We start from the raw sequence: 19369 nt of genomic DNA on the forward strand, positions 1-19369 counted from the left end.
TCATAACGTAACTGGGTGATTATAAAGGAGCTCTAGGTGTCTCCAAAGATAGATGTTGAGTTGGCGTATTTCGAGATTAGGTTTTGTCACTCCGATTGTCGGAGAGGTATCTCTGGGCCCTCTCGGTAATGCACATCACTATAAGCCTTGCAAGCAATGTGGCCAATGAGTTGGTTACAGAATGATGCATTACGGAACGAGTAAAGAGACTTGCCGGTAATGAGATTGAACTAGGTATTGAGATACCGACGATCGAATCTCGGGCAAGTAACATACCGATGACAAAGGGAACAACGTATGCTGTTATGCGTTCTGACCGATAAAGATATTCGTAGAATATGTGGGAGCCAATATGAGCATCCAGGTTCCGCTATTGTTTATTGACCGGAGACGTGTCTCGGTCATGTCTACATTGTTCTCGTACCCGTAGGGTCCGCAAGCTTAAGGTTTCGATGACAGTTATATTATGAGTTTATGAGTTTTGATGTACCGAAGGAGTTCAGAGTCCCGGATGAGATCGGGGACATGACGAGGAGTCTCGAAATGGTCGAGACGTAAAGATCGATATATTGGACGACTATATTCGGACTTCGGAAAGGTTCCGAGTGATTCGGGTATTTTTCGGAGTACCGGAGAGTTACGGAAATTCGCCGGGGAGTATATGGGCCTTATTGGGCCATACGGGAATAGAGGAGAGAGGTTGAAAGGAAGGAGGCGCGCAGCCCCCCTCTGGTCCGAATTGGACAAGGGGTGCAGCCCCCTTTTCCTTCCTCTTCTCCCCCTCTTTCCTTCTCTCCTACTCCAACAAGGCAAGAGAGGGGAGTCCTAGTCCCAGTGGGAGTAGGACTCCTCCAGGCGCACCCCTAGGGGCCGGCCGCACCTCCTCCCTCCCTCCTTTATATACGTGGGCAGGGGGCACCCCATAACACACAAGTTGATCTTCGTGATCGTTCCTTAGCCGTGTGCGGTGCCCCCCTCCACCATAGTCCACCTCGATAATATCGTAGCGGTGCTTAGGTGAAGCCCTGCGACGGTAGAACATCAAGATCGTCACCACGCCGTCGTGCTGACGGAACTCTCCCTCGACACTCAGCTGGATCGGAGTTCGAGGGACGTCATCGAGCTGAACATGTGCTAGAACTCGGAGGTGCCGTAGTTTCGGTGCTTGATCGGTCGGGCCGTGAAGACGTACGACTACATCAACCGCATTGTGCTAACGCTTCCGCTTTCGGTCTACGAGGGTACGTGGACACACTCTCCCCTCTCGTTGCTATGCATCACCATGATCTTGCGTGTGCGTAGGAATTTTTTTGAAATTACTACGTTCCCCAACAGTTTATCTTTTATGCATCTTATTTTGCTTAGTACGACGGTAGCATTATAAGATGATCCCTCACTAAATTTCAAGGTATAAGTGTTCTCCCTGAGTATGCCGAGACACCATGTGATGATCGGGTGTGGTAAGCTCTACGTTCACATACAACGGGTGCAAGACAGTTTTGCACGTGCGGAATACTCAGGTTAGACTTGACGAGCCTAGCATGTACAGACATGGCCTTGGAACACTGGAGACCGAAAGGTCGAATGTGAATCATATAGTAGATATGATCAACATGGAGATGTTCACCATTGAAAACTACTCCATCTCACGTGATGATCAGATATGGTTTAGTTGATTTGGATCACGTGATCAATTAGATGACTCGAGGGATGTCTATCTAAGTGTGAGTTCTTAAGTAATATGATTAATTGAACTTAATTTATCATGAACTTAGTCCTGATAGTTTTTGCATATCTATGTTGTAGATCAATGGCCCGTGCTACCGTTCCTTTGAATTTTAATGCGTTCCTAGAGAAAGCTAAGTTGAAAGATGATGGCAGCAACTACACGGACCGGTCCGTAACTTGAGGATTATCCTCATTGCTGCACAAAAGAATTATGTCCTTGATGCACCGCTAGGTGAAAGGCCTGCTGCAGGAGCAGATGCTGATGTTATGAACAACTGGCAAGCTCGATCTGATGACTACTCGATAGTTCAGTGTGCCCTGCTTTACGGCTTAAAATCGAGACTTCAAAGACGTCTTGGATGTCATGGAGCATATGAGATGTTTCAGGAGTTGAAGTTAATATTTCAAGCAAATGCCCGAGTTAAGAGATATGAAGTATCCAACAAGTTCTATAGCTGCAAGATGGAGGAGAACAGTTCTGTCCGTGAACACATACACAGAATGTCTGGGTATCATAACCACTTAACTCAGCTGGGAGTTAATCTTCCAGATGATAGTGTTATTGACAGAGTTCTTCAATCACTACCACCAAGCTATAAAGGCTTCGTGATGAACTATAATATGCAAGGGATGGAGAAGACTATTCCCGAGCTCTTCGCAATGCTGAAAGCTGCGGAGGTAGAAATCAAGAAGGAGCATCAAGTGTTGATGGTTAACAAGTTCAAGAAAAAGGGCAAAGGAAAGAAGGGAAACTTCAATAAGAATGGCAAGCAAGTTGCCACTCCTGGGAAGAAGCCCAAGTCTGGACCTAAGCCTGAAACTGAGTGCTTCTACTGCAAAGGGATTGTTCACTTGAAGCGGAACTGCCCCAAGTATTTGGCGGACAAGAAGGATGGCAAAGTAAACAAAGGTATATTTGATATACGTGTTATTCATGTGTACGGTACTAATGCTCGTAGTAATGCCTGGGTATTTGATACCGGTTCGGTTGCTCATATTTTTAACTCGAAGCAGGGGCTACAGATTAAATGAAGATTGGCTAAGGACGAGGTGACGATGCGCGTCGGGAATGGTTCCAAGGTCGATGCGATCTCCGTCGGCACGCTACCTCTACATCTACCTTCGGGATTAGTTTTAGACCTGAATAATTGTTATTTGGTGCCAGCGTTGAGGATGAACAATATATCTGGATCTTGTTTGATGCGAGACGGTTATTCATTTAAATCAGAGAATAATGGTTGTTCTATTTATATGAATAATATCTTTTATGGTCATGCACCCTTAAGAGTGGTCTATTTTTATTGAATCTTGATTGTGGTGATACACATATTCATAATATTGATGCCAAAAGATGCAAAGTTGATAATGATAGTGCAACATATTTGTGGCACTGCCGTTTAAGTCATATTGGTGTAAAGCGCATGAAGAAACTTCATGCAGATAGTCTTTTGGAATCACCTGATTATGAATCATTTGATGCTTGCGAACCATGCCTAATGCATACCGATGTATGCAGTCCGATGAGTGTTGAGGCTCGCGGCGGGTATCACTATTTTCTGACCTTCACATATGATTTGAGCAGATATGGGTATATCTACATAATGAAACACAAGTCTGAAACATTTGAAAAGTTCAAAGAATTTCAGATTGAAGTGGAGAATCATCATAACAAGAAAGTAAAGTTTCTACAATCTGATCACGGAGGCGAATATTTGATTTACGAGTTTGGCCTTCACTTAAAACAATGTGGAATAGTTTCACAACTCACGCCACCTGGAACACCACAGTGTAATGGTGTGTCCGAACATCGTAACCGTACTTTATTGGATATGGTGCAATCTATGATGTCCCTTACCGATTTACCACTATCATTTCGGGGTTATGCATTAGAGACAGCTGTATTCACTTTAAATAGGGCACCATCTAAATCTATTGAGACAACACCGTATGAACTGTGGTTTGGAAACAAACTTAAGTTGTCGTTTCTTAAAGTTTGGGGTTGCGATGCTTATGTGAAAAAGCTTCAACCTGATAAGCTCGAACCCAAATCAGAGAAGTGCGTCTTCATAGGATACCCAAAAGAAACTGTTGGGTACACCTTCTATCACAGACAGGAAGGCAAGATCTTTGTTGCTAAGAATGGATCGTTTCTAGAGAATGAGTTTCTCTCGAAAGAAGTGAGTGGGAGGAAAGTAGAACTTGATGAGGTAATTGTACCTTCTCTTGAAATGGAAAGTAGTAGATCACAGAAATCAGTTCCAGTGATGCCTACACCAATTAGTGAGGAAGCTAATGATGATGATCATGAAGCTTCAGATCAAGTTACTATCGAACCTCGTAGGTCAACTAGAGCATGTTCCGCACCAGAGTGGTACGGTAACCTTGTTCTGGAAGTCATGTTACTAGACCATGACAAACCTACGAACTATGAGGAAGCAATGATGGGTCCAGATTCCGCAAATTGGCTTGAGGTAATGAAATCTGAGATGGGATCCATGTATGAGCTCAAAGTATGATCTTTGGTGGATTTGCCCGATGATCAGCAAGCCATAGAAAATAAATGGATCTTCAAGAAGAAGACCGACGCTGATGGTAATGTTACTGTCTAGAAATCTCGACTTGTCGCAAAAGGTTTTGACAAGTTCAAGGAGTTGACTACGATGAGACCTTCTCACCCGCAGCGATACTTAAGTCTGTCCGAATCATGTTAGCAATTGCCGCATTTTATGATTGTGAAATCTGGCAAATTGATGTCAAAACTGCATTCCTTAATGGATATCTTAAAGAAGAATTTTATATGATGCAACCAAAAGGTTTTATTGTTCCTAAAGGTGCTAACAAAGTGTGCAAGCTCCAGCGATCCATTTATGGACTGGTGCAAGCCTCTCAGAGTTGGAATATACACTTTGATGAGGTGATCAAAGCATATGGTTTTATACAGACTTTTGGAGAAGCCTGTATTTACAAGAAAGTAGTGGGAGCTCTGTAGCATTTCTAATATTATACGTGGATGGAATATTGTTGATTGGAAATGATATAGAATTTCTGGATAGCATAAAAGGATACTTGAAGTTTTTTAATGAAAGACCTCGGTGAAGCTGCTTATATATTGGGCATCAAGATCAATAGAGATACATCAAGACGCTTAATTGGACTTTGACAAAGCACATACGTTGATAAGATTTTGAAGATGTTCAAAATGGATCAGTCAAAGAAAGGGTTCTTGCCTGTTTTGCAAGGTGTAAACTTGAGTCAGACTCAATGCCCGACCACTGCAGAAGATAGAGATATAATGAAAGTCATTCCCTATGCTTCAGCCATAGGTTCTATCATGTATGTTATGCTGTGTACCAGACCTGATGTGTGCCTTGCTATAAGTATAGACGGGAGGTACCAAAGTAATCCAGGAGTGGATCACTGGACAGCGGTCAAGAACATCCTGAAGTACCTGAAAAGGACTAAGGATATGTTTCTTGTTTATGGAGGTGACAAAGAGCTCGTTGTAAATGGTTACGTCGATGCTAGCTTTGACACTTATACATATTCCTTTGACTATGAGATTATTCAACTCCCGAATACCGGAGGAGTACCTTGTGTGCTATCAAACGTCACAACGTAAATGGGTGATTGTAAAGATGCTCTACAGGTATCCCCAAAGGTCTTTTGTTGGGTTGGCATACATCGAGGTTATGATTTGTCACTCAGAGTATCGGAGAGGTATCTCTAGGCCCTCTCGATAATGCACATCATGCTAAGCCTTGCAACCAATGTGAGGAATGAGTTAGTTGCGGGATGATGCATTACGGAATGAGTAAAGAGACTTGCCGTTAACGAGATTGAACTAGGTATGAAGATACCAACGATCGAATCTCGGGCAAGTAACATACCGATGACAAAGGGAATAACGTATGTTGTCATAAACGGTTCGACCGACAAAGATCTTCGTAGCATATGTGGGAGCTAATATGAGCGTCCAGGTTCCGCTATTGGTTATTGATCGGAGAGGTGTCTCGGTCATGTCTACATAGTTCTCGAACCCTTAGGGTCCGCACGCTTAACGTTCGATGACGATTTGTGTTATGAGTTATGTGTTTTGGTGACCGAAGATTGATCAAAGTACCGGATGAGATCACGGACATGACGAGGAGTCTCAAAATGGTTGAGAGGTAAAGATTGATATATTGGACGATGGTATTCGGACACCGGAATGGTTTCGGAGTGGTTCGGGTATTTTTCGGAGTACCGAGGGGTTACCGGAACCCCTCGGCGGAAGTAATGGGCCTACATGGGCCATAGGGGAGAGAGGAGGCAGCCCACAAGGAGTGGTCGCGCCCCCATCCCATGGAGAGTCTGAATTGGACTAGGGAAGGGGGCGCCCGCCCCCCTTTCCTTCTCCTCCCCCCTCTCCTCCCGCCTTTCCTCCTCCGGGAGAAGGAAGGGGGAGGCTGAATTGGACATGGAGTCCAAGTCGGTTTCCTCCCCCCATGACGCGCCCCTTGGCCGGCCTCCTCCCTCTCCTCCTTTATATACGGGGGCAGGGGGCACCCCAAAGCACATCAATTGTTCTCTTAGCCATGTGCGGTGCCCCCCTCCACAGTTTACTTCTCCGGTCATAGCATCGTAGTGCTTAGGCGAAGCCCTGCGTGGATCGCATCACCATCACTGTCATCACGCCGTCGTGCTGATGAAACTCTCCCTCGACCCTCTGCCGGATCAAGAGTTCGAGGGACGTCATCGAGCTGAACGTGTGCAGAACTCGGAGGTGTCGTACGTTCGTTGCTTGATCGGTTGGATCGCGAGGACGTTCGACTACATCAAGAGCGTTAAGCTAACGCTTCCGCTTTCGGTCCACGAGGGTATGTGGACACACTCTCTCCCTCTCATTGCTATGCATCTCCTAGATAGATCTTGCGTGAGCATAGATTTTTTTTTTGAAATTGCATGATACGTCCCCCAACATTAAATTCCCGTGCAGCCTCAAAACGCTTTGCTTGTCATAAGAGACCGTTTTGGCCAGTCGTTTACCACAAAAGGATTGTGCTACCTTGCTGCACTTTATTTACCGTTACCATTACTTGTCTGTTACAAATTATCTTGCTATCAAACTACTTGTTACTGACTATTTCAGTGGTTGCAGAAAATACCTTGCTGAGAACCACTTGTCATTTCCTTCTGCTCGTCGGTGGGTTCGACACTCTTACTTATCGAAAGGACTACGATTGATCCCATATACTTCTGGGTCATCACGTGCCACCACCCCTTTAGTCCCTACTCACAAATAGGTCAAAACTAAATCGAAACTAATGGTGGTCGTGCCCCCATCTGCTCCTAGCGTTGGGACCAGGACTAATGATCACATTAGTCCCGGGTCCAAACCAGGTCGGGACTAATGTTCTGGACGAAAGGTCTGTTTTTTACTAGTGCCCGCAAGCCCGCCGCCGACTTGAGGACTCAGCCACGCCTCCCCGTATCGCGGCCCGTTTGGTGGAGAGGCTGGCGACGACGAAGACGAAGATGAAATGGGAGGAGAGCACCCACGCGAGGGATTTCAGGCACCGATCTCGAAACAACCACCCACGACCCCCCTCTATCGCCTACAGGTGGGCCTCCTCACGCCCGGATGGGGATAAAACCACCCACGACCGTGGACGGGGCCAATCCCGACCAGGTGGCACCTGGCCAACGCGGGCGCGGTCGTGCAGTCGAGAGCCGGCCGCTCGATTCGTCCGATAAATGCGCGTGCACTTTTTAGATTTTAGGAAAGAGATAATAGTAATAGCCATAACAATACCCTGATTTTCATTTACCAAAAAGTACTGAATATAAGTTGAGTTCTCTGTTCCTCCGAAAACATGTTTTGGATAGTTCCGGCATGCATGGAAGATCACAAAATTAGAGGATTCTGTTTCGGTATAACCTCGGGCGGCTCTAGCCCAAACATACATCTTATAAGCGATCCAGGGGACGAACCCTAGCTAGCAACAAACGTTGGTTATCCATCGAGCGACATGTCGAGCAGGAAGGTTCTCCGTCTAGCCGCGCCGCCGACAACTCCGCAGGCCCTGGCTGCTGTGTACCAAGACGACAAGCCGTCGGAGCATCGGATTGCCCGGACCGTCGGGGACAAACTTTTCGGCGGAGCGATGTCAAACACAAAGGTTCTCCATCGCGCCCCGCCGCCGCCGACTCCATACGCCCAGGTTGCCGTGTACCAAGACGCCGAGCCGTTGAAGCATCGGGCCGAAGGGGCGCCGGCCGCACCAACCAACGGCAGTTTGGTCCTCAAGACGCACTGTGAGTTGCCGACCCTCGGGAGGGGCGCGTCCCGGGACAAGTTCGCGGTGCTCGTGCACGCAAGGGCGCCAGCCGACGTGGCGCGCGCACCGCTCGACCTTGTTACCGTGCTAGACGTCAGCGGCAGCATGGAGGGTCAGAAGCTGGCGCTGCTGAAGCAGGCCATGGGATTCGTCATCGACCAACTCGGCCCCGACGACCGCCTGTCTATGGTGTCCTTCTCCGGGGAGGCGACCCGCCTGATCCCTCTCACGCGTATGACGGTCGCGGGGAAGGGCTCGGCCAAGCTCGCGGTTGAGGGCATTGTCGTCAGATGGACGGGCACCAACATCGGCGAGGGCCTCCGTATGGGTGCCCAGGTTCTCGCCGGACGCCGGCACAAGAGCGTCGTCGCCAGTATGATCCTTCTCTCCGACGGTGTGTACGCGGACACGTTCGTCCCGCTAGGCATCATAAAGAACGGCGGTGCCAAGGATTACATGACGCTCGTGCCGCCTTTGTTCAGGCACGCCGGCACCCGGCCTGGGCCGATCCACACGTTTGGTCTCGGCACCTACATCGACGCCGTGGCGATGCACAGCATCGCGGAGGCCGCCGGCGGCACCTTCTCCTTCATTGAGAATCAGGCAGGGATCAAGGAGTCGTTCGCGCAGTGCATCGGCGGGCTCCTCTCGGTCGCCGTGCAGGAGGTGCGCATCTCCGTGACGTGCCTGCACCGGGGCGTGCGCGTCCTGGAGTTAAAGTCCGGCTGCTACGGCAACCACGTGGGCGCCGATGGACGTGCCGCCTCCGTCGACGTTGGCGAGCTCTACGATGGGGGAGGACAGGCGCTTCTTGGTGCTCATGCACGTTCCGAGAGTCAGACCCACGGAGTCGGTTACCCGCCTTGTCAAGGTGAGCTGCACCTACAAGGACGCCGCGACAGCGCAGGTGGCCCACGTCGCCGCACCGGCGGCGGTGATCAAGCGGCTGTTGGAGCTAGAGCTGACCGAAATCCCCGCTCCATCCATTGAGGTGGAGCGGGAACGCGTCCGGCTTGCCACGACACAAGACATGGCGGCCGCACAGGTAGCCGCTGAGTGGGCAGAGTACGCCTGCGCCGTTCGGATCCTGGATTCTCGGCTGAAGGCCGTGGAGAAGTCTGCGCCAGGGGCGGCTGGTGATCCGACGTGCGAGGTGCTCAAGGAGGAGCTGCGTGACCTGACCGCCCGCGTGCGCGGCCCGCTGGAGTACCTGCGGACGGGGCGCGCGTGCCTGCTGGCCGGCATGAGCTCGCACGCGCAGCAGCGGGCCTCGGCGTCCACTAGCAGCAAGGCTCGGGCGTACCTGACTCCCAAGATGGAGGAGATGGTGAAGGTGTCGCGTGAGCAAAGCAGGAAGCGTGGCAGCAGCCAGCTGCCATGGAGCCAGCTTAAACAGATCAAGCAAGATCCGAGCGAGAATTTCGGATCACGAATTGCACAATAACATGCAGTACGAGATGGTGAAAAAGGCAGGGTTGTTTGTCGCTCTCTCTTTGAATGATTCTGTTGTTCTCAACCTTCGTGCAATCGTGTGTGTGATTTTTTACGACATTGTGTCTGTGCGGACTTGTATTGGTTGACGCCGGCGGCGGCCTGGCCGTTATCCCAGCAGCTTGGAGCTGCGGGCGGCGGCGCTCCGGTGGCGCGTGACGCGGCTGCGGCCTGGCCGTTATCCCAGCTTGGAGGCCTTGGCTCAGTCTCCTAGATCTGGGGATCCTTTCTCTGATCTTTGGACCTGGGCCGGGCTTTCCAAGTCAGGTGCGGCCAGGAAGGCGGTGCAGAGGCGGCAGTCGCCCAGGCTGCGTGTTCGCGTGGTCGTGGCGGCCGGCCAAGAGGTGGCGGCGGGTCTGCTCTCAGATCTGTCCGGGGGCGAGTTTGGAGTGACAAAACAACCGGTAAAGACCGAGCCTCGACTATGGTCATGGCGGACGATGGCAGCGTCCCTTGGCGTCGTTACTATGTTGAAGGCATCATCATAGTATGTCGCGTCGCTCCTTTTGGCCTGCTCCGGGGGAAACTCTAGATATGTTATCGGCCTGCTCCTTGCATCGCGTCCTTGCTGGAGGCATCGTTGTGGAGCAGGTGCCGACTCGAGTGCACAGGTGGTGGAGCAATGCTTCATCCTACACATTGAGGGTGGCGGATCTCGACGGCGTAGTGCTGTGGAGACTCGGTGTCCGATGTGTGGCAATGGACTCACGCAGGGGGGACGGCGTTGTCTGACGTCGTGGTGGCGTCGATGACAGAGATGCATGACAAGGTCGATGCATCTGTATCTGCTCTGAAGATGGATCGATGGAAGACGGAGGTGACGGCCCTTGCAGTGAGCGCATGTGGTGCCAACTGAGAGTGCGCCGGACTGTGTGTGCCCCAATCCAGGTATTGTGGCTTGGTTGAGACATCCGGCTTTAGATGTTAGGCTTTGGTGCGATGTCTGTTTGGTATTAGGTTTGGACATTCGACACCCCTTCATCAAGGAGATAGGAGTAACGACAGGTGTTGCCAAGATGGTGACTTCACGCTTGCTTATGTGTTACTCCATCCGTTCGGGTTTATTAGGCCTAAAGACAACTTCTCTTAGACCAAGACACATAGTAACTTGCTCACATTAATTCTTCCATTCCACTCCCAATGCACTCTTTCACATGCATTGCATCCAATGAAAAAGCATGCATGAAGTGTATTAATTTTCCAGCCATGGCACCAACAACAATGGTTTTCAACGCAACCAATGAAATAGTTGCATGCATGCACCTTTCCAAAGCGGGGCCTTATAAAAGGGGTCATGCTTGTGATGCTAAGAGGTCTAATAAACCCGGACGGAAGGAGTACCTTGTAAGGTCTTTTATGAATAATTATTAAAATGACTGCATGCATCGCCTAGACGCAGAGGCCGGGGGTACATCCTCCTTTTCTAAAATAAATAAAAGAAAACTACAAATTCAAAGTTCATAGGCGCAACTTAAATATTCATTACATAACGAGCTTGACAGCCGATATCAATACATCATCGCCCATGCATACATAAACCCAATCTCAATCTCACAAACCAGGGCACTTATTATGAATCCGAGAGAGTAGCATGAAGCAGATTGTTCCTCTAAGTCATCGGATTTCTCAGGACAGAGATGGTGCAGCGTACAGTGAGGCAATCGCCCTGAAGGTGATCCTTGAAATCTTCCTCGCTCATGAAACCGGCGAAGACTTCCCGCTGACCGCAGCATGCGAATTTAGTGGACAGCCTCTGCTCGATCGTCGCCGACGGCTTGCCGGACTTTTCGAGCAGCGTGCACATAGAGACCACGCCGACTTCAGACTTGATTTTGCTCAGGCAAACGAGGTAGAACGATGTACTACCAAACATTGCGTGGTAGCTGAAGCGCACGGCCCAGTCGTAGCCGCCGACGCTGAAGGTGTCGGACTGGAAGTATTTGCCGCCGGAAGTCATCGATTTGGCGACGGTGTAGCCCTCAACCTTGAAGTCGAAGACTCTTCTGGCGGCGACGGTCAGGCTCATGCAGGTAGGGAGTTCTGGTTCGGCCATTGGAGAAGGTGTACCAGCATATGCATTACGTATATAGCTGGAGTGGGCAGATATGAATCCGTGAACTTCTTCATTTACTGAATGCACCAAGGAAGGACTCCTCGTGTACCGTGTCGGAATTCAATGCCTCGTTGGGAACGAACAGTCGCTTGATTGAGTGAGATGAAGAATCATTTGCATTTTTGGTCGACAAAACAAAGATAAAACAAAGAGATATAAATTTTTTAGCTGACTTTTCTTGCAGAATATGCTTATCTCGTGATATTTATGTGTTCCATCCATCAGGTGCTTAGATCCTGTGATGTATGTCTGTTCCATGGTTTCGGGACTGAATTTTCAAACTTGTTATGCAGGTGTTCACTAGCATTTATTTTGTGTTTGTACTCCCTCCGTTTTTATTTAGTTCGCGTATTAGATTTGACTGAAGTGAAACTTCGTAAAGTTTGACCAAGTTTATAGAAAACAATATAAATATTTACCATATCAAATCTATATGATGTTAAAGTATAACTAATAATGAACCTAATGATATTGATTTGTTATTGTATATGTTAATATTTTTGTTTAGAAACTTTGTCAAATTTTACAAAGCTTGACTTTGACCAAAGCTAATATGCGAACTAAAAAAATGGAGGGAGTAATATGTATATATGGTTCACAAGAGAAATAATGTTGCCCCAAGAGAAATCACGCGGTTGAAGAAGTTGATTTCCTATTGGAAGGACCGAAGGAGCGAGCAGGTAAGCGGAGCCAGGAAAGTGAACTGGAGGAAATACCTTAGCATGAGAACTATCAACCTTACGCTAGCGCTACGCTAATATAGAAAACATATTAAGATTATGCATGATAAAAAAAAACAGGTACAAGTCCTGGTTGCTTATTCAGGTGCAAGTTGAGAATCAATGAGACTAGTGATATAGGCTGATTTGAAGATAAACAAGTACAGAACTGCGTTAGAACACTTTGATAGTATAAAAAGGATGAATTATGTATATTTGTACCTTAGCATTGAGTAGTATTTTTTGAAACATAAAGATTACAATAACTTAGCTATAAAAATATAGTGATAATTTAAAAGTCTGACACTGCTTTGGAAAAAGAGCGCCACTGCCATAAGAGCAAGTATAATAAGCCTAGTCAGCTGGCTATAACACATGCCAGGTCATTGAAATCCTAGCTGGATGGGTGAGAAAGAAGGAGAGAGAGCGCAGCGGGCTTGACCAGTCGCCGGGCGCTAGCACAGGTTACTAGAAAAAGTGCTTGCATGCAGCGTGTGAACAAGTGCAGTCTTCTTTCCTCCCAATCAACTATGTTTTTTTATTTGTCTTCACATGCATATATTAAATACTATAGCCAACCTAATAGCCAGCTTATTATATGAGTGTACTTTTACAAAGGCTATATGTGACATGGCGCTAGTATATAGCCAGCAACAGGCTCTATTATTAGCCATGCTCTAAGAAAAACGTGATACTCCTCCGTCTAGGTGTATAAGTCACCTTACGAAAATCAGGTTTTCCCAAAATCCTTAGGCATGGAACATTAACTTCCTCCTCGATCCCCTACCAGCCTCGTTAGCCAGCGTCTACCCTTCCGTTTTTCCTCTTCTCAAATGTGAAACCCCCATGGAAACCTCTTCCCTTCAATTTTTTATTTTCTCAAGTGTGAAACGATTCTGCATGCCATCCTTGATGAGACGCACGCACGAGAACGATCACTGCATGCATCGCAGCAGGGCGTTGATTGGGCTGTTTGGAGTGCTGAAAAGGCATCCTAATAACTACGTATTAATTGCTGATTTTGATTCCATTTGTAACAGCGTTGTCATTGAAAGTTTTGCTCGTCCGATGCTCCTCCTCGTCCAATCTACAGCCACCTAGGTCACGCGGCTACTCCTAATATGACTTATACACCTAGACAGAGGGAGTACATAATTTAATTTAGTCTCCGCTCCTTTTCTGTTACACGAGAACCATTTAGGCCTAGCAAAAGGGCAAGTAGAAAACAGATATCAGAACAATTATTATTATAAACTAAATCAATATGATCAAATCCCCTGTAAAAAGAAAAATTCTAACTAAATCAATATGATCAAAGCAGAAATACATAAAAAGAAAACTAAATCGATCAATATGATCGGATGCAAAACAGAGATACACAACCGAGTATCAAGATGTAATTGACGCGATCTACCGAATCTGCAAATGCATCACAGTTGACAAGATTAAGTCCACCACTATCCTTGTTAGCTACAATAAAATCCATTGAAGTACCATGCTAGTAACACATTGTGTTCGACTCACTAAGGATACAAAAACCTATGCATACCACTTGCATTTTTTCTTCTCCAACAAAACTCAACGTTGACGCGCCATACCACACATGACAAAAGTGAACCCCAACAATACAGAAACCAATGCACGCCTTGGCAAAATCACTTGCATTTTCTCTTCTTTAACAAAACTCAACAGTGACAAACCAAGTACCAAACATGATGAAAGTGATCATGTTGCAATGGTTATCAGAACAGTGCCACATGCACGCTAATTAAGGAGAAACTTCCCCACGGGTTTGTGATGCTCGGAGAGGTAGCTTAAAAGACAGTAAATGCTATAAAGAAGGATGCTCTAGTGTGGATTTGGAGACATCAAGACACTTCTTTCTTCAATGTGCTTTCAGCAACACCTGTTGGGCAATGAATGGGTGTTGTCTGTCAGCTATGGCTGGGCATGACAGAGCAGAGATGATGCATCAGGGGAAACAAAATTTTCAGTGCACCTTGTACTTTTGAGGGTTTCATGCTTGATGGTGTACTTGGAAGCACAGAAACAACAAATTTTTCAACAATGTTTCGCCCAACCAGGAATTCATGTTTGATTAAGTCAAGGACCATAAATTATTTCTTTGAGGTTTTTACGCAGTTCAAATTGAGTTCCATTTCAGCCCTAGGCTTCAAAGTTGCAACACTTCCTATTGTAAATATTTTGCCCCGATTATATTCAATGCTACAACGCAGTCAGAGTCTGTGACTGTTTTCTCAAAAAAAAAGGAGTTTTCGGGAAAATTTTCATGCTAATTTGGTGCCCAAACAATAGCTGATTGCACAATTCATATCAGAAATGGTGATCACACGACATATATTTGCAATGACTATAGCTGTAGCTAGTATCTACAGAGTGTTATTTCACTAGTTGTAAATACAAAGAAGAATTGTAGCAACTTATGTTTGTGCAATCACGAATGGTATGTTGTATATCTCAAATCTAATCACAGGTCAAAAGATAAAGTTGCCCTACTGATATGATATTACTTATAAGTTTGTGACCATGGAGGTATTCTAGATCATACTCACCCCCTCACGCCATTTTCTCTTCACTCTCCAACCAGGTTGCACATTACCCTGATAAAGAAGCCCCCCTTTGTTCCTACAAGCACGGCGTAAGTGTGAAAACAATCAGCTCAACAAGTAGCATAGGCTCCAATTAAGCAACAACAAAGCACGGAAACAACTCGCTCACCAAGTCGGACGATAGCAACAGGTGAAGATATGGTAGATGAGGCTACAAGGGCTCGGTACACCATCTCTGGCGCACCCATCCGCTGTTGGCAACCATGTCCCGGTGGCAAGTTGGTAATGCCCAAGATAAAATTCCTTGCAATGGAGATGTACAACAGAGTCACCCACAATGGTGGGGTGCACTCTACTGCTGACACTCAAGACCCTTTCTTCGACAAAGAGAGCATTTCCTCCGATGCTCGTAACCGGGACAATCCTGTCTAGGATAATGTCAGATAGCCTGTAAACCTCAACGTCCAGTGAACCTGTAAGGTAACGACTGATCACCAGGATTTCCGAATCACATTCTGCGATGTAGTAAAAAGGCCAAGGAGGTTTGCCTGCCAGACATGTGGCAATCAACTTAGGTGCCGCTAGATGACACAAGATTCTATCAAAGTCCTCCTTCTCCCCGGGCCCTGGTAAGTCGATTTGGAAGATCTGAAGCTCGCTTCCGTTTGTGGGAGTGTGCAGGGTGTACATCTTGCCTTGGAATGACAGCGGCCTCCAACCATTTGATATGCTCCATGTCGAGAGCCTCCATTGCTGGTCCATGGTGGTGGCACAGGCTACCCGTCCCAATTTGAAGAGCACAATCATGGCGGTGACGACTCCATCTGCGCTCACACTGAACGAGGTAGCACCGACGGTCCTCAGAACGTTCCAACTAAACATCTTCATCTGGGTTGGTGTTAACCCTGTTATAAGGGTGGCGAGCGGAGGGAGGTCCACGATGTCGCCGGTGAAGGGGTGGAGGAGGCGGACGACGGTGTCCTCGTCCCGCTGCAGCAGCAGGATCCCGTCGACGGAGTCGAGGACGCAGTGGTTGCTGAAAAGCGGGAGCCGGACGCGGACGATGGCGCCGGTGGAGAGGTTGATGAACCGGATGTACCCGCCCAGCTTGCGGTGGCCGGGGTGGATGCCGTGGCCCTCGGGGAGCATCATCCACCGGCGCGGGTGGAAGCTCGGGTCCTGGAGGCCCCGGCCGCGCGGGGAGACGGTGGCGGAGCGCCATTCGCGGCAGACGGCGCGGAGGCGCACGTAATCGCGCAGGTCGCCTGCCAGCGCCCGCCACCCGATCAGGCAGACCAGGTCTCCGGGAAGCAGCGACCCCGAGGAAGAGACATCGGAGGATTCCGAGGCGGCGGCGGCGGACGAGGAGGACACGCGTCGGCGGCGCTTGTTGGTGGCGGTCGCGGCCGAAGGGCGGCGCTTGCGGTTGGCCGAGGGTGGCATGGCGCCCTCTCGAGTAGCAGTAGCAGATTTGTTCGTGGGGAAATGAGACAGGTCGAGAATCCCTTCGAGATCGCAATCCCATCTTTGACACACGATTCGGGTTTCAGTCTTCCCAGCAATTCCGTCCCCTTCCTTTTGCTGGCCAATAATTTTCCTTTTTTTATTAGCTTATAATATAACCACAAAACTTGTTTAGCATAGTATAGGTGATTTTTTTTTTCAAGAGAAGGATCGGATCTACCATAAAGATTCACTAGAAATACAATAAACCACATGGTCCGTCGAACGACCATTGCCATCGTCAAAACTATCAAAGCCAGTCTCACCTTGTTGATGACAGTCGAAAGTCTTCATCCACATGTCTCTATGAACCAGCGTCCACGAAGCTGCAGCAGTCGTCGTCATTAAATTATTGAATCGATCGAAAGAACCTGGCACCAAATCTCCTAACATCGCCGTTCCAAAGGGCTGACAAGAATATATGTTGGAACTTTATTCAATCCATTTTGTTAGACGAATTTGAGAAGGATGGGAGCCCAAAAGACACTCGTAGAAGAAGCGCCGCCATCCGCCTGAACGCAGCACCTGAGAGGACTAAAATCCTACCTATCTACTAGTCAGAGCCGAGGCACCAGGAATCGCCTCCCCGCCACCGGCCGTCAGAGCTGCAAGCTAATGGGAGGCAGGTCCACGTGCACGCCAATGGAGATCGAGAGGAGGAAGCTTTTTCCTAGTCGCATTGCAAGAGAGAAAAGAAAAGCAATGGATACGTTCAGTTCTAGGTGACAAGTTTGAGCAACTGAACAAACTGAAAGCTTTCAACTTGATATGAACAGACTGAAAGCTTTTGGTTTTGGGAAAATTTGAGCAGTAAATGCACGTTATTTCCCGTTAACCATAAAATTACCTCTGCAGTAGCCAAAACCTTGCATACCAACAAGGATGAGATCAGCTTAATAATAATAACCAAAGTAAGATCACCCGCAAAAAAAAAGTAAGACATCCTCAAAATAAGATGTAATCTGCGTTAATCAGTTCTCAAAAGAAAAGAGGCACCCTGCAAATCATGCACTGATGCACAGCAACACCAGCTCCCATAGCGCGGAGGCCCAAGTTCAGGCCTCATGATTAAATTGATTAAACTGAATTATGAGGCAGACACCAAAAAAAAGATTAAATTGATTAAACCAACATGGCTTAGGCATTCAAATACAGAATTAGCAACATTAACTCTCAAGCCTGGCAAGGCGAAAGCTCTTAGGCGGCACCTGCAAATGTTTTGAGAAACAAGCCAAAGTATCATCGCCATTGATTACTCTAATTTCAATTATATTTAACTAGATGATGCCCCGCGCGTTGCTGCGGGATATGTAGAAGTATTTTTAGGTGATTCAACTTGCGAACATATTGATTCATATTAATAGACTCGAGTTTAGAAAAAAAAGCAACAACAAGGGCACAAAAAAAAAACAGCAGCACAGTGCAACGGGAAATGGAATAAGATAATATATATGGCAGAGCAGCCTCGTACCACATATAAAGGTACACCTGCAAAATTTTGTTGTCATATTTAGATATCTTGATTATATCAGAATTGTTCCCTACCAGTTGTCCTTTATTGTCGTGTACCAAAGGAAATGGAGGCTAAGCAAATATAATCAAACTTAGTTATAGCACTTGAACACATATACCCTCAAATTATGCAAAAGTGATAATTCGACTCTGGAGCTATATGAAAGAAAATTGTCAAAAATATAATAAAAAAGCTGAAAATTACTTCTCGAATGCACATGTATAAAAGATAGTTGCTTAGGGACACTATTTTATTTGACGGGAAATTGTTGATAAAATAAGACATGATATTATATTAATACTTTGTAAATTATAATAACTAAATCTGAAAGGTAATGATAAATTGTAAATGAGTACTCCCTCCAAACATCTAGTGTTTCCAAGTGCTACAGACAACAACGTGCATTTTTTCCATAGGATAATATAATGTAGCTGCAGTTGAGAGGCACCACTTATATGTTGGAGGTTAGAATACTACCAATTTAAGATAAGATTTCATATATGCATTCATATGATCATAGGTAAACTGTGCAAAACTTGCCCATTGAATTAGCAACATGATTTGCTATATTCTGGAGGAAAAGTGAAATAGTAACTTCTGTCAGAGCATTGCATAATCTAGCTGAGAATATACCTAAAATATAGACATAAAACACAGCCAACAAAAAATGTGTGTAGTTTCTGTGTAGGTTTAAGATCTGAAAGGAAGGAGGTTGCAGCTTGAACTTTAACAGAGGACTATAAGTAGACATTCAGAGGCATGTGTACAGTTAGCAAATTGAAATATTGACTGTTGAATAACTCAAGAAAAAAGCAATGGTTGCCAATCCAAAAAATACAAAAAATATGCCCAACACTCAAAAAATACAAGTTGGTATCAGAGCCTCGACCGACCATAGGAGCCCCCTTGATTGATCGTGTAGTTTGGCCGTTGTTGAGTCTAGAAGAAAACTGTTTTCGGAGTTTAGTTATATCGGAGAGTAGGATTTTTTTTACTCCTCAGCCTCTTCGTCGCTCTGGTGAGGAATCTTGACGTAGGTGTTTTGAATTACTCCTCTTCTCTTTCAAACTTTCTTTAGGATCACGCAGTTGGTTTTCCGATTGTTGGTTCTCAGCTCTTTTTATCCGGTGCATTTCTCGTCAAGTTGACTCGAGCCTCTTCATCTTTGCCAAGTTCAATCCTCAGTTGTTTTTTTCCCACCCGCCCACCCTTCTTCTTCTCAGAACCGGAGTCCGTAATCGAGTATCTATCCTACTCGTGCGAAGTCTTTGCTTTCTTTCCTTAATGATTTCAACCGGTGTTTTCTCTTCAAGATATTCGTCGGTTTCCCCTTCCAAGTTGCCTTTGTTTTTCCCGCCCTCCCACCCTCTTCTTCCCGGAGCCTGAGTCTCTTTCAAGCATCAATTTCATTCGTG

General features: G+C 46.8%; 1 non-coding gene across 1 annotated transcript; it reads right to left on the minus strand.

Annotated features, from left to right (window-relative positions):
- Positions 1 to 17574: 17574 nt before the first annotated feature.
- On the minus strand, positions 17575 to 17689 carry LOC119266146. Its single transcript, XR_005131880.1, has one exon. It is a non-coding gene; the product is annotated as a small nucleolar RNA SNORD14 (small nucleolar RNA).
- Between the last annotated feature and the right edge of the window lie 1680 nt (positions 17690 to 19369).

Source organism: Triticum dicoccoides, chromosome 2B, assembly GCF_002162155.2.
Source record: "Triticum dicoccoides isolate Atlit2015 ecotype Zavitan chromosome 2B, WEW_v2.0, whole genome shotgun sequence".
NCBI lineage: Eukaryota > Viridiplantae > Streptophyta > Magnoliopsida > Poales > Poaceae > Triticum > Triticum dicoccoides.